Here is a 16,148-nt window from a genome sequence, read left to right as displayed (position 1 = left end):
TATTCTTCAATGTTAAAAATAGATGCACCTACTGTTGGATTTTTGATGCCCTTCTGTACCCAGAAATGAAAAGAAGTGGACAGACTTATAGAAAAAGAAGTGCTTAGTAAGCGGTCTATAGATATTAGCTATTTTTTGGTGGCACGTTTGTTTTTTTATTGCGATTTGCTAGCAAGATGATGTAAAGGCCAATTGTGAGGCCTGCTGCTATAGTAGATAAGAGAAGTTCGATTTTCTCCGGTCCATTGTTAAGCAGCGGCAGAGATGTCTGGTGGGTGTTCATCTTTCTCACCTCCAAAGAATATGTATATTTAGCCAGCAGAACTTGCATGTTTATCAGCCATCATCCAGTTTAATTGCTTTTATTGGGCCTAATGGGTCTAAGGAACTGGATTGGTCTTTGAAAAAAAGATCCTTTAAAAGAGGCTGTCATTAGGTCATAAGTTGAACCGGTTTACGGACCTGAATAGCGCTGTCTTCTCTTCCGGATTCTAGCGCTGTTTTTTTTTTCATCCCCCCCCCCCCCCCCAATTCCAGATATGGTCTACTGTTGTGTTGGCTCCCCACATGCAAATTTTCTGTAGTTAGCCAGCAGGGCGTAAACTACCCTCAAGCTGCCTTGTGCTGATTGGTCAGGGTATCAACCCTGTTGGCCTTCTACAGCAAATTAGCATATAGCGCTCCAACACAACAGTGGACCATATCTCTAAAATGTGGGGTTGAAAAAAATAAAACAGTGGTGGAATCAAGAGTTGTGATTTGTGGGGGCCCGGGTACAATCATCGGAATGAAGGAGCACAAGCTCTTTACCGAGTGCCGTGTCTCTAGCTTTCGTCACAAGATTCTCCCTTTTAGATGTGGAACCACCCGAGGGATAGGGCGAGGAGGTGACATATTAAACAAAAATATAATAATAATTCACTCTCACCTGTCGAAGAGATCTAAGGGGGAGCTAAAGAGACATGGCACTTATTGAAAATCTTGTGCTCAGTTTGTTCCAGATTGGTGGTGGGCTTCAGGACTCAGGCCCCCGCCAGTCACCACTTCTAACAGGTCTCTATGTCTTGTTAGAAGTCAGTTTAAATAATAGGTACACTTGGCATCTTGGACCCTACAAGGGGTCTCACATGTGGCTACCCTATGTGTTTATCTAGACTAGTCCACTCCCCAAAACTATATTTCCTTCTTCCCAAACGAAATAAAACCCCATTCACCACTGGTCATGTGAGAAAAAAAAACAACTTCTGGTACTCCTTGATTTTTGGGTTGTGCCCAGAATGCTGTGCAGACATTAGCTATTGAAGCACATTTTACAGAATCAGCCATGCATATGGTATGCAGTCCATTCATTTTTGAAGTAGCACTGACAGATGAGTAATGTGAAGCTCCATGGCACCACTGCAAAATCTATAACAGGTCCTCCAACCTACTATGTGCCTTTGGGTCTCCTCAAGCTCCAGGGCCCTGGTGCGATTGCTACCTCTGCACCTTCTATAGCTACGTCTCTGGGCACTCAAATGGGCAGACCTTAATACCCCTAATATTGTCTTACATTTACAAAGCAGTTTACGCCGGTTTTAGTGTTGTATGACAAGTTTGCAACTTCTCGTTGCTGGTCAAATTAAAAAAAAAACTTTACAAGAAATGTGGACATGGTCTCCAAAGAGACATAGTCTAGGTCAGATTTATTAAGAAAACGAAGTTACAATGGTGAAAATTGTGGCGCATATCACCTAAGCTATTCCTATTACTTAGAAAGATAGTCCAGACTTCGTAAATGTGGGCAATTGTGCTAAACCTGAAGAACATCAAGCATTATGTCATAGCCGCGTAGGGGGAAGTATGGAGCGGGTTCACGTGCTGGGTCCGCTCCATGCAATGCGAGTGTCGGCTGTAACGCACAGCAGACACTTCACAGTAACGAGTGGGATTTAAATAGTTAGAGGGGGTCACCCCCCTCTTTCTAACAGCTCATCACCCCCCAAGGTTGGTTAAGTAGAATTGTGGGGTGTCCGAGTACCATATAACGGCCATCTAAAAAAGGCCTAGTTCACACTTTGTAGAGTGGACCCTACACTGAACAAAGCATAACAAATCTCCAGTCTCAGACGAGTCTCATTTTTCCATTCCATTCCTAGCTTTGGCCATAAGACACTGCATGCAAAAATGATATCATAATGCAAAGTGTGAACTGAGCCTTGAAGATGAAATAAGGGGTCCTACACAAACTATCATTTTTGACGGAGTTATGACCTATATTAGCTTTGTGCGAATGACTTTAATATACAACTGGGCGTGTTTTACTTTTTGACCAAATGGGTGTTGTACAGAGGAGTGCATGACGCTGACCAATCAGCGTCATACACTTCTCTCGATTCATTTACACAGCACATAGTGATCTAGCTAGACAAACACACACACACACACACACACACACACACACACACACACACACACACGTTACTGAAGCGTCCTGACAGTGAATAGACATCACTACCAACCAGGACGCTGCTGTAATCTACATTATAGCGCCTATCACATTATGTACAAGATAGGGTACTTATAATGTGGTGACAGAGCATCTTTAATCCAAAACTTTCGAAGCAGGTTTTTTCTTCAGATCTAACATCTATGTCCTTTAAGGGACTGTCTCACGAAGGACCTGTGGGTGACCTCATCGTTCCCAGCCAGCTTCTTTCACTGCAGACACAGCGTGACCGTCACCCACAGGTCCTTCAACCTTGGCGTCGGAAGAGAGAAGACACATCCGCTCCAGGCTTCAGAGAGTACAGTTGCATTTGCAGCATCACCATGTGCAGGCAAGCATAGCAAACTCCCTAGAGACGAGCATATTAACCTTTTGGACGCCTGGAGCCGATGTATCTTCTTTGTCCGACGACAAGGTTAAAGGACCTGTGGGTGACATCACGCTTTGTGTCTGCAGTGAAAGAAGCTGGGTGGGAACAATGAGAAGTGTACGATACTGATTTGTCAGCATCATACACTTCTATTCACAACGCCCAGTTGGTAAAACGAGAAAACACGCCCAGTTGTCCATTGAAAAGCTCATTTGCATAAATATAAAATTGCTCATAACTTGGGAAAAAATTCTCGTTTTTCAAAAAAAACAAAAAACTTTGCTGTTCTCTACATTGCAGCGCCGATCACATGCAATAGGAGATAGGGGTTTGATAATCTGGTGACAGAGCCTATTTAAGGGGTGACATGGACAGAGGTTGTCATTCTGAGGCCAGCCCTTTTCCAGCTAACATAGTAAGTGCTATGAGTTTACACACATCCACCAAATAAAAATGGTACTTCTGAATGGCAGAGGGTGTATACAGGTCATCGTGTTCGAAGAGGCCAAAAGCCCGTCCACGTATTAACCCCTTAATGACCAGCCTATTTTAGACCTTAATGACCAAGCAATTTTTTACGTTTTTCCATCGTCGCATTCCAAGAGCTATAACCTTTTCATTTTTGTGTCGACATAGCTGTATAAGGTAGTTTTTTGCGGGATAAGTTGTAATTTTTAATAGCACCATTTTGGGGTACATAGAATTTATTGATTAACTTTTCTTTCTATTCCCCCCCCCCCAAAAAAAAACAGCAATTTCGCCAAACTTTTTTGCGTCCTAAATTTATACAGTTTACCGTGTGGTATAAATAACACAATAACTTTATTGAGTGGGTTGTTGCGATTGCAACGATACCAAATTTGTATAGTTTTTGTATGTTTTACTACTTTTACACAGTGAAAACACTTTTTTTCAAAATTATTTGTTTTTGTGTCTCCATATTTGAAGAGCCGTAATGTTTTTATTTTTTCGCCGATTCAAATGTATGAGGGCTTTTTTTTGCGGGACAAATTGTAGTTTTTATCGGTAACATTTTGGAGTAGATGCGACTATTTGATCACTTTTTATCACATTTTTTTTAAAAGTCTGGATTCAAAGAAAACAGCAATTTTTGCATGATTTTTTTACGTGGTTCACCGTGCGGGTTAAATGATGTAATAACTTTATAGTCGGGGTCGTTACGGACGCGGCGATACCAAATATATGTAACTGTTTTACTTTATTTTGTTTGTTAATAAGAAAGCAGTTTGTAAGGGAGAAAAGTGGGTTTTTAATTTTATTTTTGTTTTCACTTTTTATTAAACTTTTTACTAGTCCCACTAGGGGACTTCACTATGCGATTATCCGATCGCATTTATAATACACTGCAATACTTCTGTATTGCAGTCTATTATGCCTGTCCGTGTAAAACAGACAGGCAGCTGCTAGGTCATGCCAGAGGCATGATCTAGCAGGCATTCATTACAGGCAGACCTGAGGGCCTTTATTAGGCTCCCGGCTGCCATCGGAGACACAGACACTCGGCGATCTTGTCGCCGGGTGTCAGTGGGATGAGAGGGAGCTCCCTCCCTCTCTCCAAAACCACTCAGATGCGGTGCACGCTATTCAGCACCGCATCTGAAGGGTTAAACGGGTGAGATCGATACGAATTCACAGGGAAAAATAAATCCAAGACGATTGGCTATTGCTTCATGCCCTCATCCAAATATAGGATTTTGCAGAAATCACGTTGTATACTCCAAAACAAGTCTATCTAAATTTCATGTGATGGTCATAATGCCTCATGCACACGACCGTTGTGCCACTCGGGCCGTTTTTGACGGCATCCGAGTGGCACCCGATAGTCTTCACGGACCCATTCACTTTAGCGGGTGAATCGGGTCCGTGAAAAATTGTCCGAGTCGAGGAAAGTTAGAACATGTCCTATCTTTCCTCGGATCACGGATTCGGACGGCACACACGGTTGTGTGCATGTGGCATTAGGGTTGTCACGACACCAGAATTTTGGACTTCGATACCGATACTTTGTGTAGTATTGCGATTCCCGATACCAAAACAACACTTGGACAGAATCATTTTTTTTTTTTCCCTCTTCGCATCACGGCATTTATAACTTTCTTATTTTTTGGTCGACGTAGCTGTATGAGCCTTTGAGATTTGTTTTTTGCAGGACATATTATGAAGGTGCTATTTTTGGTATATTTACACAATTTATACAAATTCTTATTTTGGCAAAAATACATTAAAAAAAAGCAGGTTTTTTTTGTTTTTTACAGAATACACCAAACATCCTAAATGACACCATACATATTACAGTCACAATGACACCAAATATGTGTATATTATTTTAAGTATTAGGGCTTATATTTTAATAATGTTTATTTATTGTAAAAAAAATAATAAAAATTGCATTTGTGTATTCTTTTAATGCAATTTTTACTTTATTTTTTAACTTTAAAGGGTAACTAAACGTTCAAACTTCTGACTTGTCATCGTGACATGTCAGAAGTTTTGATTGGTGGAGGTCCGAGCACTGAGACCCCCACCAATTGATAAAACGAAGCGGCAGAAGCGCTCGTGTGAGCGCTCAGACGCTTAATTTCTGTTCGGCTTTTTACGGAAAGCCGTTGTAGCGGTTTACATGCTCATAGGCTTTCTATTGAGCCCGTACACCGCTACATTGATTTCCGCAAAAAGCCAAACAGAAATTAAGCGTCTGAGCGCTCACACGAGCGCTTCTGTCACTTTGTTATGCCGATTGGTGGGGGTCTCAGTGCTCGGACCCCCACCAATCAAAACTTCTCACATGTCACTTGAAGTTTGTGGAACGTTTAGTTACCCTTTAATGTACGGGCATCTATCTATATGCCAGTACATTAGCCTGTTCACTGACAGTACAATACTAAGCTGTGCGGCCGCACAGTTTAGTATCGAAATACATGAATTCACGGTATTAACCCGTTTGAGAGTGCGAAGTATCGAAATAGTATCGATAGTTTAATGCATCGTGCAACCCTAATGGTCATGTAACATTTAGAGGACGTTCACACAGGTCAAATACGCTGCGCAAAAGTATGCAGCGTGTCCGACCTAGAACTCGCAGGAAATTCCGGCTGAAAGACCGCACCAAATTTTGGTGCAAATTTTCAGCCGAAATCGCCACTGCGGAAGGCAGAAAATAAATGAACAAATCAATGCTTACCTCACTGACATTTCCATAGCGACGCGTCCCTGCTCCCGACATCTGTGCAGCCCATGTGACCGCTACAGCCTGTGATTGGCTGCAGACATCCTATTTTTGACAGTTTTCACGGATCCATCAATAGACTTAAATGAGGGATCTGTGAAAACCGGTCCCGCACAGGTCCGATTTGACATGTTCTTCTGAATAATTGTACGTGGCCACTATGGTTCAATACATTTACACGAGAAAACTGGTTTAAAATTAGAGAGCAAATCTACGCTAGATTCTAGCTAGCGTAAATTTTGTTTTGTGGTGCACAGACCACCAGAGATAGATTAGGAGGCGGGCGCTTCTTAATAAATTAGGCGCATCTTACGCCAACATTCTTTAGATTAAGACAGGCGCATGAAACGCCTGTCTTCCTAAACCAACCCCCCCCCCCCCCCCCCCAAGTAAAGATTCAAGTTACAGTCAAAGGGTTGTATGAGATAGGAAAAGTTATCGGAGTCTCTCCCCCGCCAAGGCTGCTCCCCTCTTGCCCGTGGGTGGTGTCACTTGGTTGTGACTAGGCTGCAATACCAAACACGGCCCGTAAACAAGAGTGACATTGTTTGAGAAAAAAAAAAAAAGTTGTTAAAACTGCCCCTTTGTATTTATAGTCCTCACCATTTTCAAAATCTGTGTCAGTGACTGGAAACCTTCTCGTTTACATCCAGTCATGAAAATATGCCATTCACAAGGCTGTGCGAGGCTTTTTACAAGACAAAGTTCTAATATACTGTAACGAGCCGCGCACTTCAAGACAGTTTTTCAGTCTCTGGATGTAACCAAGAATGTTTCATTCACTGAGAGCAAGCAGAGATCTTGAAAAGGATGAGGAATTTAAACAAAGTACATTTGCAAGTTGCAGAACTTTTTATTATACTAAACTTTATTACATAAACCAAAAAAAACTGTTTGTATAACATTCCACTAAAACATTTCTGGGATACATTAATTATCTAGCCAAAGAATATTCCGCGCCATTCAACTATATTGAAACATCCGCGACAAACAAGGCAGAATGTTTGGTTTTAAAGGAGTATTCAGATTTCAGCAAATTAAACTTATACCGTATAATAAAAAAATTCAAAAACATTTTCCAATATACTTTCTATATCAATTCCTCACAGTTTTAAGATCTCTGCTTGCCGTCATTCAATGGAAACACAGCTTGTTACAGTTTCCGAGCTCTCTTGTAACTAGCTGTGTACCTGTGTGTCCATCACATGACCGGTACAGGGTTTCATTCCCAGCAAGTAACGACAGCAAGCAGAGATCTCAAAAACCAAGCGAAATTGATACGGAAAGTATATTGGAAAATAGTAGATTAAAGCCCTGTTCACATAGGTTTTTTTTCAGGCACAAAAACCTGCCTCAAAATTCCTTCAGGAATTTTGAGGCAGATTTTTTCCCTGCCTGTACTTTCTTTGCTGCGTATTTTGCGCTGTTTTTCGGCCGCGGCCATGGATTTCAATAAGAGGTCAGAGACAGAAAAACAAGAGCGGCGGTTTTCCTACGAGCGACGGTTTCCGTGTCAAACACAGGGCCAAAGAACTCCATGTGAACAAGCCCTAAGGGATGACGCTACATCTACCATTGTTCAGACATATTTGGAAACGATTGACTCATCTAGAATAAGACTTACAAGGCATGGTCATATCCTTAATATAGTCACTGCATTGTCTTGAACTACGTCCTAAAGGGGTTTTTACACCGGGCGACTTTCAGGCAGACAAGTGTTCATACAACGCTTGTTGCCGATAATTGCCTTGTGTAAACAGGGCAGCGATCAGCAGATGATCGAGCAAACGCTTGATCATCTTCTGGTCGTATTGTTTTAAACAAGTAAAAGATTATCGTTGTCGGCAGCACATCTTGGTGTGTAAACGGAGACGCGCTGCCGACATGATGATAATGTATGGGGACGAGCGATGGGAGTAATGACCGCTCGTCCCCATCCATAGCTCCGTGTGACAGGAGCAAATGAGCGCCGATCAACGACGTCTCGGCCGGAGTAATAGGGGTTTAAAGAGGCTCTGTCACCAGATTATCAAATCCCTATCTCCTATTGAATGTGATCGGCGCTGCAATGTAGATAAGTGTAAAAGTTTTTTTGTTTTTTTTTTGAAAAACTATCATTTTTGCCCAAGTTATGAGCAATTTTAGATTTATGCAAATTAGTTTTTCAATGGACAACTGGGCGTGCTTACTCGTTTTACCAACTGGGCGTTGTGAATAGAAGTGTATGACGCTGACCAATCAGCATCATACACTTCTCATCGTTCCCACCCAGCTTCTTTCACTGCATAGACACACAGCGTGTTCTCGCGAGATCACGCTGTGACGTCACTGCCTCCCATAGGTCCTTCACCATCGCGTCGGAAGAGAGAAAACACATCGGCTCCAGGCGTCCGAGATATGCTGCTGCAGATTCAACTGAAGCCGATGTGTCTTCTCTCGTCCGACGCGATAGTGAAGGACCTATGGGAGGCAGTGACGTCAGAGCGTGATCTCGCGAGAACACGTTGTGTCTGAGCAGTGAAAGAAGCTGGGTGGGAACGATGAGAAGTGTATGATGCTGATTGGTTAGTGTCATACACTTCTATTCACAACGCCCAGTTGATAAAACGAGTAAACACGCCCAGTTGGTAAAAACACAATACACGCCCAGTTGGTAAAACAAGAAAACACGCCCGGTTGTCCATTGAAAAGGTCATTTGCATAAATCTAAAATTGCTCATAACTTGGGCAAAAATGATAGTTTTGAAAAAAAAAAACAAAAAAAAACACTTTGCTGTTACCTACAGTGCAGCGCCGATCACATGCAATAGGAGATAGGGATTTGAGAATCTGGTGACAGAGCCTCTTTAAAGAGGCTCTGTCACCAGATTTTGCAACCCCTATCTCCTATTGCAGCAGATCGGCGCTGCAATGTAGATTACAGTAACGTTTTTATTTTTAAAAAACGAGCATTTTTGGCCAAGTTATGACCATTTTCGTATTTATGCAAATGAGGCTTGCAAAAGTCCAAGTGGGTGTGTTTAAAAGTACAAGTCCAAGTGGGCGTGTATTATGTGCGTACATCGGGGCGTTTTTAATACTTTTACTAGCTGGGCGTTCTGATGAGAAGTATCATCCACTTCTCTTCAGAACGCCCAGCTTCTGGCAGTGCAGACACAGCCGTGTTCTCAAGAGATCACGCTGTGACGTCACTCACAGGTCCTGCATAGTGTCAGACGAGCGAGGACACATCGGCACCAGAGGCTACAGATGATTCTGCAGCAGCATCGGCGTTTGCAGGTAAGTCGATGTAGCTACTTACCTGCAAACGCTGATGCTGCTGCAGAATCAAGTGTAGCCTCTGGTGCCGACACGATGCAGGACCTGTGAGTGACGTCACAACGTGATCTGGCAGAAGCTGGGCGTTCTGAAGAGAAGTGGATGATACTTCTCATCAGAACGCCCAGCTAGTAAAAGTAGTAAACACGCCCCGTTGTACGCACATAATACACGCCCACTTGGACTTTTACTTTAAACACGCCCAGTTGTACTTTTGCAAGCCTCATTTGCATAAATACAAAAATGGTCATAACTTGGCCAAAAATGCTCGTTTTTTAAAAATAAAAACGTTACTGTAATCTACATTGCAGCGCCGATCTCCTGCAATAGCAGATAGGGGTTGCAAAATCTGGTGACAGAGCCTCTTTAAGTGAGATCACCCCCAGACCAATCCGAGAATGATGGGATCTCTTTCTACACGCAAGCCCGATTGTCCTCATAGGTACTATAGTCACACGTAGTCATATGTTAAGGCTGGAAAATACAAGGCTGATCTCAATAGAAAAGTGTCCGAAATCGGAGCGGATTTCTCGAAACTATTTTGAAGCGCTTTTTTGAAACATCAGTGGGAAAAATAAAAAATCGGCTTGTAAAACGCTTCTAGAAGTGGCAGGTCACTTTTTAATAAGCGTAATTTTAAGAGCTGTTTTTTAAGTAATCAGCGTAAAAATCCACCTTGTATAAACGACACACTGTGTTTCTTATTAAAATCAATAGGAAGCTGTTTGCGGGAAAATCTCTGAGCGTTAGGCTATGTTCACACGGGGCGGATACACTGCGTAAAAGTACACAGCATACTGGCGGCCGCAGGGAATTCCGGCTGAAAAAAAGCGCACCATATTGGGAATTTTTTCAGCATGAATGTCCGCTGCGGAAAACTGCACATAAAAAAAAAAAAGTTTCAAACTTATGCAGCCATGGAGACGCGTCCCTCTGCCGCCTGGCCTCTTGGGATGGCGTATCATCCCATGTGACCGCTCAAGCCTGTGATTGGCTGCAGCGGTCACATAGGATGAAACGTTATCCCAGGAGGCCAGCCTGGATGAAGCACAGAATTCTGGGTAAGTATAAGCTTTTTTTCTGAGTTGCGATTTTTGCAGTGGAATCGCAGCTTTTCCTCCTCAAAAGTCGCAATATCTGCTATTTATTGCGGGTTTTACCGCCCCATTGTATTCAACGGGGGAAGACCCGGATCAAAAAAGCAGCGATTACGCAAATACAATTGAAATGCTGCGGATTACAAAACATCCACTTTGCTGCTACTGTATTAGGATGCAGATTTTCCGCAAAAAAAATCTGTTGCAGAAAATCCACAGTATTTACGCTACGTGTGAACTTACCCTAACACGAATGTTTTACACTCAGGAATACACCTAGAAATTTGCCATGTGAACAGAGCCAAAGGGGCTTGACTTTCTGCTGTTCCCACCAAACACTGGGGTCCCCACTCTGCTTCTTGTTGTCATGACATCGCTGGCCCAATCGGTTACAGCATTATGGATGACCACACATCACCATCGTCACCAGCGATTGGCTGTCGATGTAAGAAGGACGGTGGATGACACGTCATCATTGACAACAGGAAACAGCAGTAACTGGTGGCACAGGAATGGCGCCGAAGTTGAATCAATATATATATTTATTAACATTTTAAAAGGTAATTGAAAGGAAATTTAGGGATAAAACCCCATTAAGGTCAAACGCACATAATGTGTATTACGTGCGGATTTGCCATGTGTAATACAGTACCAGCAAAGTAAGGCTATGTTCACACAGAGATTTTTGACGCGGAAACCACACCGCAAAACTCATCAAAAACGGTCCGAAAATGCCTCCCATTGATTTCAATGGGGGGCGGTTTTCTCCCGCGAGCGGTAAAACTGCCTCGTGGGAGAAAGACGGGACAAGCCCTATCTTCGGGCGTTTACGCCTCTGACCTCCCATTGACTACAATGGGAGGCAGAGAAAGCATATTTCGCTGCGTTTTATGCCCGCGGCGCTCAATGGCCACGGGCAAAAAACGCCACGAAAATCGGCGTGCAGGGAGAGGACAATCTGCCTCAAACTTCCAAACGAATTTTGAGGCAGAAATTCCGCCTGCAAAAAACTCTGTGTGAACGTAGCCTAAATGGGATTTCAAGAAATCTCATCTACACGTTGCAGATTTTTTTTTCTGCACGTAAATGGAGCTGCTGTGCGTATTTTAAAATCTGCAGCATGTCAATTTATCTTGCGTTTCCGTTTGCGAATTGCATCGGACTCGTTTTTAAAAAAGCGCACCAAAACCCACAGAATAAAAAAATAACACCTGTTTCCGCATCAAAATGTAAAAATCACACCTAAATACGCATTAAAAAACCGCAACATTAGGCCTTATTCACACGAGCGTGTCTATTTGCGCGTGCAAAAAACGCTGCGTTTTTCGTGCGCAAAATTTCAGTGTGGCATCTGTATATGGTGCATGGCTGCGTGTTTTTCGCGCAGCCGCCATCATTATGACACATTATTACAAACATATAAGCAGGAGGTGCTTTTCGGTTTTCATTCATTCTTTTTACTGCAGTTGCGCGAATCACGCACGGCACCCGGAAGTGCTTCCGTGTGCCGTGCGCGATTTGCACGCACCCATTGACTTCAATGGGTGCACGCTGCACGAAACAAGGGCGCACATACGCTGCGTGAAAACCACTGACAGTCTGAACAGCCCCATTCACTAACACAGGTCCGTGCGAGGCGAGTGAAAATCACGCGCGTCTCACGGACGTATAACACGTTCGTGTGAATAATGCCTTAGGAGCAGATTTTAACTGCAGAATTACCTGCGGTTTTGATGCGGATTTTCTGCACGAAATTCCACAACGTGTGCATGTAGCCTAAGGCTACACGCACACGTTGTGGAGTTCGATAAAGAAAATCTGCATCAAAACCGCAGGAAATTCCGAAGGGAAAACCCCCACTTAGGCCTCATGCACACGACCGGAATTTTTATCCACAATTACAGATCCGTAATTGTGGATAAAGTACTGACCCATTCATTTCTATCAGTATATTTACAGGGGTGTGTCTGGGACATAGAAATAACCGACAAAAAAATACGACGTCCTATTTTTCGCATTTACGGACCGTGCTTCTATACTTATTACTGTGAGCACTGTCCGCAAATACGGGTGACAGTCCGCGGCCCATCCATTTTTTGATGAAGCTTATCTGCAGGTAATACATTGTGTGAATGTGCCCTAAGGGCATGTGCACACGATAACGACAATTATGGACGAAATTACGGAGCTGTTTTCAGGAGAAAACAGCTCCTGCATTTCAGACGTAATTGCTCGTACTCGTGTTTTGCGAGGCGTCAATTACGGACGTAATTTGGAGCGGTTCTTCACTGGATTCAATGAAAAACGGCTCCAATTGCGTCCCAAGAAGTGTCCTGCACGTCTTTGACGAGGCTGACATTTTACGCGTCGTCTTTTGACAGCGACGCGTAAAATGACTGGTCGTCGGCACAGTACGTCGGCAAACCCATTGAAATGAATGGGCAGATGTTTGCCGACGTATTGGAGCCGTATTTTCAGGCGTAAATCGAGGAGTAAAACGCCTCCATTACGTCTGAAAATAGGTCGGGTGAACCCAGCCTTATAGTTTACATAAAGCCGAGTTAACACTGCGTTTGTTAATGGTTACGTGCTTTTCTGTTTTAGATAATCTCTCAGGTCTATAAATGGGAGATCATCAACTAAAATAAAAAAAAACAATGCATGTTAAAACCGCGACAAAAACGCAGTGTGAACCCAGCCTGAGACTGAGTGTTGCAGCGAACATCCAGAACGAGAACGTTTCAAATTAGAAAACTTACAGCACGTTCCGAATTCCGTGCGGAAAACGTTCAGCAGCACGTGGAAAAAATTATTTAAAACCTCATCCACTTGCCCGCGACGCACGCAAATCCGGATGAAAAATCCACAACTAATGCCTTAGATTACGTTCAGATATGACACAGATTTAGATGCGGATTTGCCGCAGAAAGCCTAAAATATTTTACATTAATATTTTTAGGGCCAAGCTCCCTTTCTAGGAAGAAAATTCATCAAAAACGTGGTTCTTCCTCCTTTGAATAAAATAATTTCCAGGCCCCGGGCAGCAATTCGCACTGAAAACACGAATCAAATCCAAATTCATTGTAGATTTTTTTCCATTAAAGTCAAACTCTCCAATAAATCTGCAGTAAAACAAGCACGCTGTGAAATAGTAAAAATCAACTTCGAAGGCCGATTTTTACCAGAACGTGTACAATTATTTCTTACATACCAAAAAGTCTTCCATGTCTGAACGTGGCCTAATAAAACATGGCGGTTAGGCCTTTATAGGACATCGGTCCCATTGGTGGTCACGTCTCCCGTCTTGTTCTCCGGATCAGAGGTCTCGTATACCCGCCGATCACAGCAAGAAAACGCCGTCCAGCTGAATATTACTATTGCACGCATGGCATATACTTGAGTAATCAGAACAAACTTTACCAAAGTACAATTCTTGGGGAAATTTTTTTTGCAAACATCCTATACAATTTAAAAATAATAATTGCATCGTCCTCGCACAGATTATTAGTACGTACGCTCGCAGTCGGTCATAACTAGCCGTGCATTAATGTCCATCTTCACCAACACACAGCAAACAGGGCACCCAATATTAAGTGCCAGGCTCAGGACCAGTGTCCACACTCCACATCTGGCACAGGTGCCCGTGTACTACTTATCAGTGACTCCATACATAAATGCAGCTCATGTTATACACTTGCCCCGTTACCCCGCACAATTCCTCCCCCTCCCCCCCCAGTGACAGCTAATAAAGTCGCAATTTTGCCCCTTCTTGTGCCCCCTCCCACTCTACAACCCAGTGTCTCACCCCCCCGGCCGGGTATCGGGCTTCGGTCTTGGTGCATTGCCCCTTTAAGAGCGGCTCCGGTACAAGACGATGCGTCCGGAGACAGAAGACAAGGGGGAGCTGGAGAATACAGGCAGGACGCAGGAAAGTGACGTCAGCAGCGACGCCGACCCAGGCACGTCGCCATGTTGAAGGAGGCAGGAGACTGGGTGTGGCTTATATCAAGGCGTTCTGCCAGTGCAGCGTGGCTGAAGAGGGAAATGGCAGAGGCTCCATATGGACAGCAGGTTGTAATATTGTCAGTGTATTATAACCTTATTATGTTTCATGGTTTGCAGGGGCTCATTAGTTTCATTCATATTCATTGTTCTATTCCAGATAATGCTCTTTAAATTTCCAATAATAAAAAAAAAAAGCCTTTATTATATATAAAGGAAGAGCTATGTTTTATTTTTAACCCTATCAATGAGCAATGTCAACATCCCTGTGTGAATATAGCAGAATATATAGGAAGGGTAGAGACCGCCCCCTATTGGTGTGACAAAAATTCATAAAAATGTTGATTTCTTCTCCATTCACATTTGAAGTTTTTCCTCTTGGAATACCGTCAGTCATGTGCACCAGAAATGATATCAGGGTGGGGGAGTAAAAAATTGGCATGGCTCTGTAGAGAGGGGGAGAGGACTGAGGAGGACACAGGGTGAGGTAGAGGGGGCAGTGGGGACACAAATTAGTAGGGCTTTGCGGGTAGATAGGGAGATCGAAGGTGATAGGGGCTCTATGGGGGAAGGGGTGGCACAAAGTGGTAGAGGCTCTGCAAGGGCAGGGATAAGACAGGTACCCGGGCTTTGTGGGGGTCCAGGTCTGAGACACAGTCGAGGAAAACAGCTCTGCACGGGACAGCAGAGAGGCAGTAGGTGGCAGAGGCTGTGCTGGGCAGCAGGGACACAGTAGGTGGCAGAGACTCTGTGTGAGGGGAGGGCCAATTGGATAATGGGTTTGTGGGGGTGGGTACAAGGTGACAGTGGCTCTTTAAGTAGACTAGCCGCAGCTTTAGGATCTCCCTGCCACAGTTACCAATAGAGACTGTCTAGACTCACTTGTCTGACTGGATCTCTTCTTCTTGATGTCTCCACACCTCTCAGACCCCCGTGTGTGCCTCCTGTGTCTCAGTCCTCCTCTTGACTGATGTGTACAATGGAGTACATGGAACTCCCACTCTGGTGACCACTGGAACTCCCTCTAATGAAACACTGAAGGGAATGTATCCGCTTATATTGTTTTACTAATTAAAATGGAAGAGTGTTGTGAGCGTGCTCTGTGACGTGCAGTAACCACTGTGCAATAAAAGGAAGTAGGAGCTGAGCTGTCTTTATCAGCTATTAAAGGGGTGCACAACATGCGGCACGTGATGCCATACTGTACGGCATCCAGCAATCAAGGCGTGGTTGGGTTGTCTGAGTCCTGAATGTCCTGAAAGACACAACAATCCAAAGATTGCCACATCCTGAGAATGGAGTTCCGTCACTAGCTCTGTTTTCTCCTTCCTGCATGGATTATAGAGATCAGTGCAAGTCGTGGAAGCTGGTCACCTGTATTTTGTTATGGAATCACTAGTTGAGCAATTCCCAGAGTGAACGTTGATGGAATTGCTATGTGAGTGATTCCCCAAAGGCAGCTGGAGACTGTCTGGAACAAGCGTGCAAGTAAATCTGCTACCTCAAATCCGTCTCTATTCTGATCAGCAGAGTCTAAGGCTACTCCATGGTCATCACCAGAGCCCACCGCAAGGCAGGTTGGATTTGGCTGCATACAATCCAGGTTGCTTTAACAGAGTTCGGTGT

The 16,148-nt window shown here is 43.7% G+C and overlaps 1 protein-coding gene across 7 annotated transcripts in view; it reads right to left on the bottom strand.

The window, feature by feature from the left end:
• WIZ (WIZ zinc finger) overlaps positions 1–14,455 on the bottom strand; it is a 67,009-nt gene extending 52,554 nt beyond the window's left edge. For 4 of the 7 annotated variants that reach the window (XM_075858766.1, XM_075858770.1, XM_075858773.1 and 1 more), the window contains exon 1: positions 14,326–14,455. The gene's annotated coding sequence lies outside the window, so the exon portion shown is untranslated. Of the gene's footprint in view, positions 1–10,763; positions 10,862–14,325 lie in introns of those variants that run through there. The other 3 variants (XM_075858772.1, XM_075858769.1, XM_075858767.1) reach the window with 2 other exon arrangements.
• Between the last annotated feature and the right edge of the window lie 1,693 nt (positions 14,456–16,148).

The sequence above is a fragment of the Rhinoderma darwinii genome, chromosome 3 (assembly GCF_050947455.1).
Source record: "Rhinoderma darwinii isolate aRhiDar2 chromosome 3, aRhiDar2.hap1, whole genome shotgun sequence".
NCBI classification, from domain to species: Eukaryota; Metazoa; Chordata; class Amphibia; order Anura; family Rhinodermatidae; genus Rhinoderma; species Rhinoderma darwinii.
The sequence above is the reverse complement of the archived record's forward strand: the minus strand, read 5'-3'. Positions and strand labels throughout refer to the sequence as shown.